Here is a 12,951-nt window from a genome sequence, read left to right on the forward strand (position 1 = left end):
AGATACACAGGCAGGAAAGGAATGAATCATCACTCATTGAAGAGTGGCTAAGTTTTTGTGCAATCATTTGTGTGCGTGTATGTGTCTTTTTGAGCATGATGTGGAAACACAGGGGCTTCCATGCCATTAGAGCCACATCTATTGGTATTTCCGCACGAAATACCTTTGCGACATCAACTTGCCAGACCTGACTCTTGCTTTTCTTGTCAGCAGAAAATGATCTCTGATTCAACTCATGTCACTCTTATAAATACTGTATCAATTAAAGTAAACTCTAGTTGGACAGTGAGTACTGATGATGTGAAGGGACCTACCTATGGTATGAGCAATGGTTTAATTTTCAAGTGGCCAAAATCCATTTTGTTTTTCTTATTGGATGGTGATTACCATTATTGAGGAAATAAAGCTAAAATAATAATTGTTAGTTTGTGAATCTCAATGGGACAGAATGATTAAAAAACGCATTGAATGAATGTTCAGTGCAGTAATTAGTTGAAAGTGAGGTAATCCATTTTTCTCAAAGAAATACATTTACAGTCAGTCAGCAGAACCCTCTGAGAGTCTCCTGATCATATGCAAAGAGAGAAGCCCTCTGCCCCCAGTTGCCAAAGGAAAAGCATAGTCAGCGTGACTGGCATCCATCCATCTATTTTCTATACAGCTCATGCTCTCTGTTTAGGGATGTAAGAGGTTGTCTGGATCCATTCCAAGGTGACTGAAGGCAGGAGGCAGAACTGGTCGCTGATTACTGTACATTTGTGAATAGAATGTTAACTCCAAATAATCCTGCTAACCGGTACACTTTAAAGAGCCGATTAGCGATGTGCTCAGGGCAACGACTTAAAAGAACTCGATTGAATTTATTTGCGGCACTTGCTTACGAGCTAAAACCTGATTTCAGTCATCAAGTTTTATTAGGACAATTTGACATCTGTGCAGTCTTGCCCATTGTCATTGGAGACAATGGGTTTAACATTGGCCACACTAGGAATCAGACAATTTTTCAGAGATGCCTGTCACATTTTTGTCTACTTAAGAAATCCTAATTTTTAGTAGTAGTAGAAAACTGGAATGCAACCTTAATTATAGGCCTCGATGGAGAATTAAGAGTGCTGGTAGGATGATCATTAAATGATCAAATATGGTTTTAATATGCAATGCATGTTGCTCTGGCATAAAGTTGACAGCATGTGGATATGTTATTTATAAGGAAAGCACTGTTTGTCATCTAAATTACATTATCAGTTCAAATGATGGTTTGGAGGAGGCTGATTTAGGTCTTCTTGGTTTATAATTTTGGGATTAGTGTACAGAACGTCTTCATGGATGAGGAAGGGCAGCAATCTAAATGGCAATCAACAAGCTCGATGATGCATCCTGCTGCTCTGAATATCTACTCTTGTCTGTACTTTTGTGCAAACTTGTCAAACACCATTCTACAGAGCCCAAGGACACTTCCAGTGGAGTGAATTCATATTATTAAACAACCAGAATAGCTACTATATTTTATTTATTCACTTCTGTGAACATTGCTTGGTTGGTATTGGTCAAAATCATCAATAAACTACAGAATCACATGTAAATCATTCTATGATGATCAGTGCAAGAACGAGCAGTTTCTGTATGGCCGATAGGATCTAAGATCTAGCAGAATGCTTTTTAGAATAAAATGTGTTTTGACAGTTTAGTGTTGAAATCAAGGTCAAATGCATTCTGCCTACAGATGCAATCTTAACTTCTGATTCAGCCATTGTGTTCATGGGCATCTCCGACAAAACTCAGAATGAACTTATTTCCTCGGTAACAGATGTTCTGACTAAAAGTTGAATATGAAGGTCAGAAAAAAATGGTTAAGCTCTATGTGGTGGGTTGCACTTGTGCGTGCTCAATTCTTTGTCCTGTAGCTTTTTTCTTGTGAAGATGTATTTTATTGACAGTGATGGCTAAGATGAAGAAGCCTCAGTTGTCAGACTCATGCTCGCCCTTCAGATTCTAAAGTCGTCAAAAAGATTTCTGCCCAAGTTCAGGAGACTTATTGGTTGACCTTGAACACACAAAACACACTTGTACTTCTACTTGCGGCTATTGGACTCACCTTTACTTAAAGCTGCCCCTCCTCCTGATAACAGCTGGTAAAATCACCAGACAAGCATGCCACTGGGTGCAGAGTGGCAGCGATGGGTCGCAAACAAATGGCTCCTCTGTGCGAGATCAGATGAGACTGCTCTTATATCCCTCTCCATCCAGACAGCGATATGTGATTGAATTCATAGTAGTGCCATGAATATACTTCGAGCTTTAACCTCCTTCTTTTTACAAGTTTGACAAGTTAAGTATTTGACAGAGCACAAATTATGGTAGACACAGACAAACAGACAAGCATCTTTCTGTAATTACCAATGTAGGGTGTTTCACAGAGAAGTTAAAAGACAATAAATGATGAATTTAGTCTTGAGACAAACTATACAGTAGGTTGAGGCTTCTATCTCTGTTTGACTACATTAGAGGTAATTTCATTTACCCAGAAGCACCCCTGACAGTTTCTCCGCTTAATTCAAACAAAAGAGCAATTACTTACCGAAGTGGCCAACATAACACGCATTTAATTAAGGCGTGGTTTCTCACTACCATGGAGGACTAATAAGGATATAGCGGAATGCAAATGACATGTACCTGTAGTGCACACTTTTTTTTCCTGTTCCTTCATTATTATGCAAAGGAAAAGGCACAAAAGATCCAACAATGTTCTCCAATTTGTGATGTCATTGCAAATTTCCTATTTATGTAATAATCGAGTGGATTTGCAAAAGATATGTATGATTTCTTGGGGGATAGTAAAATGACACCAGGAAAATGTACTTTCCGACTTTTCAAATCATATACTGCTGTTGACGACCTAATTGAAAATGGTGCTGGTTCTCACAGATGGATTATTATGTAGCTGAGATGTGATTACATTGCCTTCCCATCATCAGTTTATTGTCTATGTAGTGATCTGTAATGAGAATGCATTGAGTGGGAGGGGGCACGTGTTGGCTCGCATTATAAACGATGCAGCACAGTCCTCTGAATCACTGTTGATTATGTGAAAATGATCAATACTGTATCGCTTGTCAGCAATCAAACCTTGGGTGTTTCTGCCCCACCTGCATTATTACAGTTTAATAGTAAGTCCGCTGCCCCATCAATAACACAATAGTTTACCTCTGGTGTTTCTTTAGATTCTGACACACTCGTCCATTCATATTTTAATATCTCTGCCACTACCAACTGCTGTCGTTAATCACTGTATGACTGCGGATAGGCAGTAGGGAACAAGAAAAAGCCGGATTGGATAGTGGCCCAAGATGGGATGACGGACGAGGGCGGAGGAAGACAGAGGAGGAGGAATAGGTTTGGGGAATGCCACTTCTCATTGGGGAGGCTGTTGCTCATCTGTCATGGGCTCATTGGGGCATGGCTAAAGGCTCCCCGTTCAGTCAAACTCCTGTACGCATGACATTTCAATTACACAGCAAGCTCTCATAGTTCTCTCGGCAGCCAGATAAGCAAAGGCACCAAATGCCACACACAGCATGGTCGCACACATACAGCCACAAAAGAGTGCCCTGTGGGTTACGTTGGAAAAGATGGCACTCTAGCGTGTGAAATTCTGCGCTGAATAGAAAACATCACCTGAAGCCACTGCCATGAGAATATTCCAAATTGCAACTAATATCACTCACTTGGTGAAATGTAAGGGGGCATTTTGTCATACTTACAAATAAAACCGTTGCTTGGACGTTGTAAATGATACGAAGAACATCGCAAGACTGCCAGTTGGAATAGTCACCAAACCAGCTGTATTCAATCTAGTATGCAACACGTCTCTAAAGTTATAGAAACCATAGAAATGAAACGTCAGTCGTCAGGTTTATGAAGAATTTTCTCATCAGTATTCACGAATAAAGCTGGTTTGGTTGCCCTCATAATTTAAGAAAACATAATTGCCATTTAGTTTAAGAAAACATAATTGCTTGTCTGCTTGTCGTCTACAGTCTGCTATCCACCGTCAAAGATCACATATATCCCATTAATCACAGGAACAGACTCAATTAATCAGTGAGTCCAAAAATGATCATGTTAACTAAAGTATGCCTGAATGTCCAGAGTGTCTATTTTTCAATTAACTTACTTGAAAATGAATCAACAAGAAACTTATGACATACTAATGAACTTTTTGCATGCAGTTAATGGACAGGGGGTCGATCTGAGAAAATTAACGCTATGGAAAACATCTAAGATTGTTTGTAGCTATTGATTCAGTTTATCTCTGTGTGAAAATATTTAATAATTAGAAGTAAATGAGTGTTATTGGATAGGGTCAACTGGGATTACACGTAAAAAGAATCAAATCTGTTCATATCAGGCAACCTTTAAAAATAAATGGACTCTAAAACCTTTAATACAAATCTAATCTAGTATGCAACACATCTCTAAAGTTATTTCATTAGTTGGTGTTTTGCAAGCAATTGTGTTATGTTCAAATCTGAAGAAATATTTCATCCTAGATTGGGTAAATTGTGGTAAACAAAGAGATCAGAAAAGGGTTGATTGTAGTAATGGCTATTTGATTAGACAAAATTAGCTAAATACACCCGCCCTTCTAAAGTGGATGATGGTTCATTTTTGCTGTTGGTTTATAGTTTTTTTGTCACTAGTTATTTCATAACAAACCATTTGTTTTCAGTGTTTTTATTTGTTTATGATTAACTATGCAACCATGACATGCCACTTGTTATCAATCTGTAAGAAATAATGTGAAGTAAGTATCATTTGTGCAAAAATGTGTTTGTATACTCAAAGGCAGGCAAATAACTCTACTTCAATTTAGCCTTTGTGTTCACACTGTGACATTAGTTTATACCCTTTTATAAGAATTCATCTGGTCTGCACCTTGGAGCAATAGAATTATTTTAGACAGGGCCTTTCCATTTGATTGGATTATGGTGATTTGCCCTTTATGAATGCATCTCGCCATTGCCTAAAGAAGATGGATACTGTTTACCGTCTTTGGTTTGTTATATTGAAATGCTCTCATTCAATATACAGTTGCTGTTCCCGTGAGTCAGAGGAGAAATTCATGTATAAATGCACCATACTTCTGCATCTCCTCTTTTATTCTGAGATCATCTACAAAGGGGAACAGAAACATTCTCAGTTGCATTGTTGAATTTTTAGTGATAGTAAAAAAGAAGAAGGGAATGATTTGTCCTTTACTATGCCAAATCATTAGAATAGGTGGCAATTTGTTTCATGATTCGTTTGACCAATAAATTATCAGGCCAAAAGACGATGCTGTATTAAAATAAAGCATGTTATCATTAAAACATTATTGTTTTTCCCCGGGCTTGGTTCACCTTTGTAGCATCGTTACTCTCTGCTGAAAGGGCCATATAGACAATGTCAATTACCAAACACACAACAACTTGAATAATGTGCCAGGTTAGATAATGATGCTGTCTTTCATAGCGCGATTCATATCTAAGCCTTGTTACCTTTAGTGTTTATCCTTAGTGTTGATAAGAACGCTAATCAATATTGCTCTATCCTTCTGCAAGGCAAACTACACTATCTTAAACCTTGGATCTAAAGTCTGCAATTGCAATACACTAGGACTTGCCTGCGAAATTGGATGAGCATCATCATTGTGATTTTATATTGTGATAAGTAAAGGTAGAATGGAGAAAAGGGAGGACAAACTTATTCACAGCATGAGAACACACCTTTCTTTGTCCTTGGGACAGCAGTTGGAAGCCTGGCCTTTTCACTCAAAGGGAAGTCATTATGTAATCTCATTGCTGCCAAGGATAAACACAATTTCGTGTTCACTCAAGAAGGGATGACATTCCTTCACTCTGAATACATCTTTAATTCTTGATGTACTTAAAAATAGCAATATTTAATTGACACCCACCATTAAAAGATTGAGAATTAGTTGGGGACATTCATGCTCTCCTCCCTTTCAAAGGCAATTATTTTTTTAAGTAAAAAAAGTAAAAAGTTACTAAAGGTGGAGGAAAATGGTAACACTTTATGATGACAGCGTCAATTATAGAACTGCCTGTTAAAGACAACTAAATTAAATATTTTCATGACATGACCATTACGATATTGAAATGACATGTGCATAGTATATAAATTCTGAGATGTAACGTCAGTCCCCACTAGTCAAATATGTAGTGTGCCATGGGATTGTGGCCATATTTTTCTTTGTATTCATGTTTAGTAATGTTTCATTTGTATCTGTTGCTTTAATTCATTTTACCATGGCCTACTAACGTATGTGTCTCATCTGAACCGTGACTGTCATTGCAATTTTTGGGACCGTTTCAAAGTCAAGCCTGACCAGAATCCACACTAAACAATTTAGTCATGTTTGCTTATCCCTTAGCAACATATTTCCATGCAATTTTGCCAATAGTGACCTGAAACATAACTGCCGTGCAAGCTGGCAACATAATATTATTGTAGCTTTGAATTCATTTTCGTATATCTGTACAGTTAGGGAACTACTGAGTACTACTGCTCTAGCACCCCCTGATATCTATTAAACACAAGTCGTTTGTCTATGTACTAAGCACGTAACTGGGTAAATAATTTTATGGTCCCCCAATTTATTTTGCACATGGGGATCCTAAAAATCATCCCTATCATTCATGATAACCCTTTTTATTGAAACGAAAAATACAAGAAACAATGGTTATCTTCTTTTCGTATAAAAAAAAAATGTACTGGCCCATGACTAGACTGTGCCTTGATTTCAAAGCGTTGTCTATGTAGTATAACCTAGATCAGAGTTTCCATAGGATATTGAATAATTGCCTAGACTAAATATATTGCAGATGAGCTGTCTGTCAAAAGGGGAACAAGTCATATCACTAAGACATTTTATAATTATTTTTCGAAGTTGTACTATATTAATGAATTTGGCAGACTACATCGAAAACAATTCTAAATAATTCAAAAATCTTTCCCAATATGCCGCTGTATAAGGTGCAGCTTTCATGCCAATACAATGAAAGGAATTGGTCCCCTTGCCAGTTTTCTCTAACTTCAAAGCCCTGAAGACAGATTCTGTTGTACTCAATCACGCAAATAAACAAAACATCCTAACAATGAGAACAGAAGGTATAAGCCAACTCAGGGAGACTTGTATTGTAGTTTTTCATCCTACAGCACGCTTTATAAAATTGCATAGAATATTAGTAGCTGAATGCGGTGGCAATTCAATTGTGGGAGGACGAACACATTTGTCAGGCAACCATAACAGTGAAAGTTTTGATGTTGATGGAAAATGGTGTGCCTTTGAACAGCCGTTAAAATATGTCATCAATAGACCTATGTAGATAGTGTTACATCTGTTGCACATCTTCGAAAAAAGCCAAATCATGATGTAATTTGACTTTCTGTGCAGGGATGATGCAGTAAAACCAAAAGAAAATTATAGCAGAGAAGAATAGCCACCAGAAATTGCTGTGGATGTTCTTGCATCAATCGGTTAGCCGTGAACGAAGAACTTTGATTTGGACATTCTGTGACGGTGTCCTCCTACGTTCCATCTGCTTTGCTGCTCACTTGACAAAAGGTAATGTATTTTTAGTTTGTTTTAAAATATCAGCTACAAACGACATACATGGTGACTGCATGTGTGAAAAGGGAATCTTATGTTGAAAGGCACTCACGTTTCCTTCATCACTGTGACCCAGTAGCAGCTCCTACTTTATCATGGCATGCTGATTAGTAATCCCTTGTTTGTCAGGGTTACAACTACTGGCTCTGAAGTACATATATAAATAGTGTGTGTGATCGGGGAGGCGTACCAATGTATGTCTCGCGTTAATTGATTCATTTTTCAAGTCACCTTTTGGGTTACTTTTTTTTTTTTTTACAATATAAACTGACAGAAACAAGGGTTTTTTTTCTTCTCAGAATTTTCCCTTAAAAAAGCACTCCCAAAACCCATAGAACATTTCGGACATCTTTCAAGTAAACCATGTTGCATTAAACATTCCGTGTTCTTGATGCTTTGCGTTTTACTACCATCCTACTGATCTTATAGCAGTTACCACTTTGCCTGTCTGGAGGTTTAGAATATCTATCAGAATTATGAAAGCAAACCTTTGATCAGAGGATTTGGGATTATCAAAAACTTGCAATTTAAAGTTAAAAGAGCCAGCAGATTGTTGAACTGCTAAAACCTTTTCGGCTGACAAAGTAGATAAGGCTCAAGTTGAGTGATGGGGAAAAAAATAAATAAATGCCAATGCTATGGGGGCTGCTTCTCCTATTCAGCACATTGTGGGGACATACATTTGTTTAGTCAACTGTGTCATTGGATCATTTTTTCTGTATATGATGACCAAGGCAAAGCTACCCCAACAATTGAAAATCAAGGTTAATCACGTGTGGCTTAAACAAGACTTTGCATTTTCTTTTTAACATACTTCCATATGCCCATTCTTAAAGTGAATGGAAGCAACTAGAAACATTTTACTGCTAAGGGCTGCAACATGGTGATGACGCTCTCCCGTGAAGACGATTCAACAAACTGGTCTTTGTTTAGACATAAGATGACGCCTGTTTCAACATGGCTAAAGAAATGCCTTTTAGCGAGGCTGCTGAAGATATGGATTAGCTGTCTCTTTCTCTGGGCCCAGCTTTTTTCTTCACATCTTTTTTACTTGACATCCTACTGTACACAGAAACACACACAATCTTTGGTTTTCTTCTTGCCACACATGCGGCCCACTGGCTCAGTTTGCCAGTGTGGATTATAGCTCTCTCACGGCTATCATGATCTTACACAAACAGCATTTGTCAGCTCATTTATCACAGTTCTCCCCACCCTCCCTCCGGTTGTCCACTCTTGTCTATTCATCTGTGTTCTATTTCTGCATCCCTGCCTCCAGGGTGAAAATACACGTTACCTCCACAACGGAATATAACCCCCAAAGGTCCCTTGTGAATACGAAACTGGAGTCGTCAATGGCAATAGGATAATTCCTTGAAGCTGACGATAGGGTGCAAGGACCTTTTAAATCACTGATTCATTATCCCCATTACAGAGCAGTGAGCTTCTATTTAAGACCATTCATCCCACCATTTTCTAGACTGTTGGCGCTTATGAGAGTCCTAGGTGATCTGTAGTCCGATACTCCCTAAGTCAATCGCAGAACACATAAAGACCGATTTTTTACACACACAGTGAAACCTATGGATAATTTAGGGTCTTCAGACAGCCTGCTGTGCAACATAAATATCTAAACACAAAACAGGCTGCTGTGATACTACTAATGCATCCAATGCACCTGCTTGCACCCGTTACAAATATATAATTTAAAATACCTGTGATTGCATCACCAGGTTAATAAAGAAAGGCACATAAAGTCCTCTTGAGTGGGTGTATTGCTATATTATGTTTTTGTGTACAGTGTGTTGATTGGCTTCCTTGCAGTAGCCAGAGCTTTAGAGTCATAAAAGCAAATACTCTATTCTACTGCTAGTCCCTGTGGTCAGTCGAGAGCAATTGGTCAGCAGACCTTGGGCAGTCCAGGTAGAAAGAAGCTCAATAATTAATGACAGATTCATATCAGATTTTTACTTGAAGATGAGCACTGACAATGAGCAATTATAGCCCAAATAAGGGTGCATCTTACATTTGGTACTGTTTGGAAAGATTGTGTTATTTGACAGTGATATGACTTTTAAAAAAATACTGAAATAAGTGGTGATAAAAGAATCTATTCATGAATTGTACCTTAGCTTCACCCTTAGGTCAGCACTGAACTCACTCCCTGTTGTCGCTTTAATAATTAAATAAGAGTAAAAAAATGGGGAAAAAAGGTTGAATGTTTTGTGTGTATGCGTGCTTAGCCTCGATGGCTCGTCGAGGGATGGTGAGTTGGGTGAAAGTGTTTTTTATACCAGAAAACCATGAAGCAGATAGTATATGAATTTGTCTTCAGCAATAGCTCTGCCGTCACACTTTTCCAAACATTATAGATGTTAAACACGGTATGTAAACGATGATGCGGTCTATTTAAGGATTCAAATTTCTTGTATATACATACAATTTAGAAACTCGGATAACTTCTCTTCATGGCCAGTTGGTATTCAATGTTACAATGAGTATACTGTCTAACAGTGAGGCTTCAGCAGTTTATATTTGGTTTTCCTTTCTTATGCTTCAATTTATAGTCTCTTTCTAATAAATCCCCCCTGATGGTACAGTAGTTCTCTGGCTTGACTTCAGTGTGGGCAGCGTAGGATCAATTATTTGTTCAAATTTGTAAATGGACTCAAACAGTTCACAAAATATTTATCAATTTTACAGTCAGAAGACAGGTGCTCCTGAGACTAACATTTTTATTTGATTTTTTTTTTATTCCAGTTTAAAAAGTACTAAATGACTTGGCCAATTGACTTACTAGGATTGTACTGAACAAACTAAAGGGGCTACTGTCCAGTGCAATCAGTCTTGAGAGCCAGTGTGACCGCATGCTGGTAGGGGATTGTCAGTGCAAAAAAATTGCACCCATTTATCAATCCCAGGTCACTGACATTTTAAATGACACCCTCTTGTGGTGCTACTCCTGCTGACTAGGGCATTGTCAGCAGTGATGTCAAGCACCGTTTGTTTGGCAATGGAAAAAGAAAATGCACACCAACAGAGGTTTGGAGTTTTATAGTAACACTCCCCTAAAGTTTAGGATGGCCATAAGGCGTACAAGGTCACTGACATTAAGAAAACAAGAGAATCATTGCTTAAAGCCAGAACATGATACAGTTTTTTAAATGTATCTTTTAAAGAGGGAAGTGATGGATTTTCAGTTACACTAAGAGTAAGTATTGGGGCAATTTGCTGGCAATTTGTAAACAACCATTACTGGATTGCAATGAAGAAGTGAAATGTATCCACCATATTTGAGCGTCTGTGTTTTAAATTTTGCGAATGTGAATTTTAAAACAAATATGCTTGGGACATTTAACTGCAAAGCAGTTTGTGAAAAAAAACATACATCATTTATTATGGTGCAATGGAAGCTTAGATGCTCAAGTCAAAAATACAAATAGCTGTAACAACAAGAGGTGTCACAATAACAGTAGCAGAAAACATTAGCCATAAAGGATTGAAGTTATAAAAAAGAAGCGCCGACAAGAAAATCTAACTAGACTAGACAATAAAATAACAACCATTTATAATCTAAATGCTTAGAGAATTGAACAGGTCGTAATGTAACTCAGGCAAGAAGACGGAAATGAATGGCAAAGCCTGAATCAATGGTAGGGAAAAAAAGGGCAACAAGGAGAAACACAGTAAGCAAAATACACAATTGATCCAAGCAAATGACAATAATTACACCGGGAACAAAGAGTGTTAGGCAAAGTGTGGTAAGTAAAATGCATGGTCGATCCAAGAAAATGACAATGAGTCAACAACAGAGCAGTGTCTATAACTCCCTTTTCTACTTATTAACTAATTTAGATGCCAAGCAGGTGTTTGGTATAGGCCCCACCCATTATTCTGACAGCCAATCAGTTCCTATAAACATTCTACTCCTTATTTCATGGAAATTCAGACCTCTGCATTTAAATCATAAGGATAGAACCTTGAAACCTGATGTTGTGCTGTATTCTATTTTTTTTAATACTCGTATGAAGTCTAATCTATCATAAAAAGAGAATATTTAACATTTTACTTGTTGTTGTGCTATTCTATTGACAGTGGGAGACTGAATTAACCTTACTGATTTGACTGTGGTTAAATGTTCACCCCATCAAAATCTTTGAGTGGGTACAGATGGCTATTTCAACTACAAAATGATGTGCTCATGTGCTATCATGCAGCAAAAATGGTGTCTCGCTCTGACAACGTAATTTTCATTCACCATGAATCCTTCTAAGAATCGAGACAACTTGTCATGAGACACAAGTCAGTTCCGTTTGCCATTTGCGCTCCCTCGAGTTTCCTATAATTACTGTTTATGAATGGTATAATAGCAGCTGGATGTCTTTCTGCTGCTTTTTTCATATATTTCAACACGAGCGTTATAATGATGGAAATAGTAATCTGTTTCTGGGCATAAAAGGTTCTCTGAAAAAAAATGTGGGCCTGCTTTTTACCATGAAAACTTTTATTCTAAAGTAAACTCCTACAGAATTGGAAAAAAATACATCTCTTAACAAATGACTATATGCTCAAGGTTTTCTTGTAGGTTGTATGTGCACAATTCATTCAATCAGTAATTGATATGGTTGTTCACTGAGTATGTTAGACCATCATTCTTGTTGACTTCTAACAATGTATTCCCGTTTAAAGTGTATGAAATACAAGATAGATAATGAAATATATTCACATCCTCTTTGGGTATACCACTTCTGTGATTGGATTAAAGGGTTAGGCAAACCACATTGAGCTATGAGCTTTTGTCTCTAGCTAATTATTACAGATGCCCATGTTCAATATAATCATGGGCAAATATCGTTCAGAACGTAAGGAAACAAACAAATACGATATAAGGAGCAAAATAAATTGTTTTTGTATTCTTGAAATGTGATTTCCTTCCAGTTGATCTAATAAGCTTGCGCTAAAATATTCAGACACTGAAATGTAACCATATCATTGAGGCACATTCATATTTCAACAACAATATTAATCATATTCTAATCCTAATGTCGTTTGGGGACTCATTTATTGCAGAGAGACAATGAGTCTTCTTCAGAGCAATTTCCATAAAATAAATAACAGTCTAAAAGCATTGTTTATCAGGCACCATGCACAGTAGCTACTGATTTTGATTATTCGCAAAAAAGACATGAAAAATGCATAGCTGTTCAATCTTAAATAATAATAAATGAACCATTGCAAGCTAGTTTTCTCTTCCTTCCACTTTTTTTTTGACTCCCCAG

At 37.4% G+C, this 12,951-nt stretch overlaps 1 long non-coding RNA gene across 3 annotated transcripts in view; it reads left to right on the top strand.

The window, feature by feature from the left end:
* The window catches only part of LOC144091430 (uncharacterized), a 202,581-nt gene that overhangs the window by 155,995 nt on the left and 33,635 nt on the right, over nucleotides 1-12,951 (top strand). For all 3 annotated transcript variants that reach the window (XR_013305700.1, XR_013305701.1, XR_013305702.1), the window contains exon 15: nucleotides 7,457-7,627. This is a non-coding gene — a long non-coding RNA (uncharacterized LOC144091430). The remainder of the gene's footprint in view (nucleotides 1-7,456; nucleotides 7,628-12,951) is intronic.

Source organism: Stigmatopora argus, chromosome 17, assembly GCF_051989625.1.
Source record: "Stigmatopora argus isolate UIUO_Sarg chromosome 17, RoL_Sarg_1.0, whole genome shotgun sequence".
NCBI classification, from domain to species: Eukaryota; Metazoa; Chordata; class Actinopteri; order Syngnathiformes; family Syngnathidae; genus Stigmatopora; species Stigmatopora argus.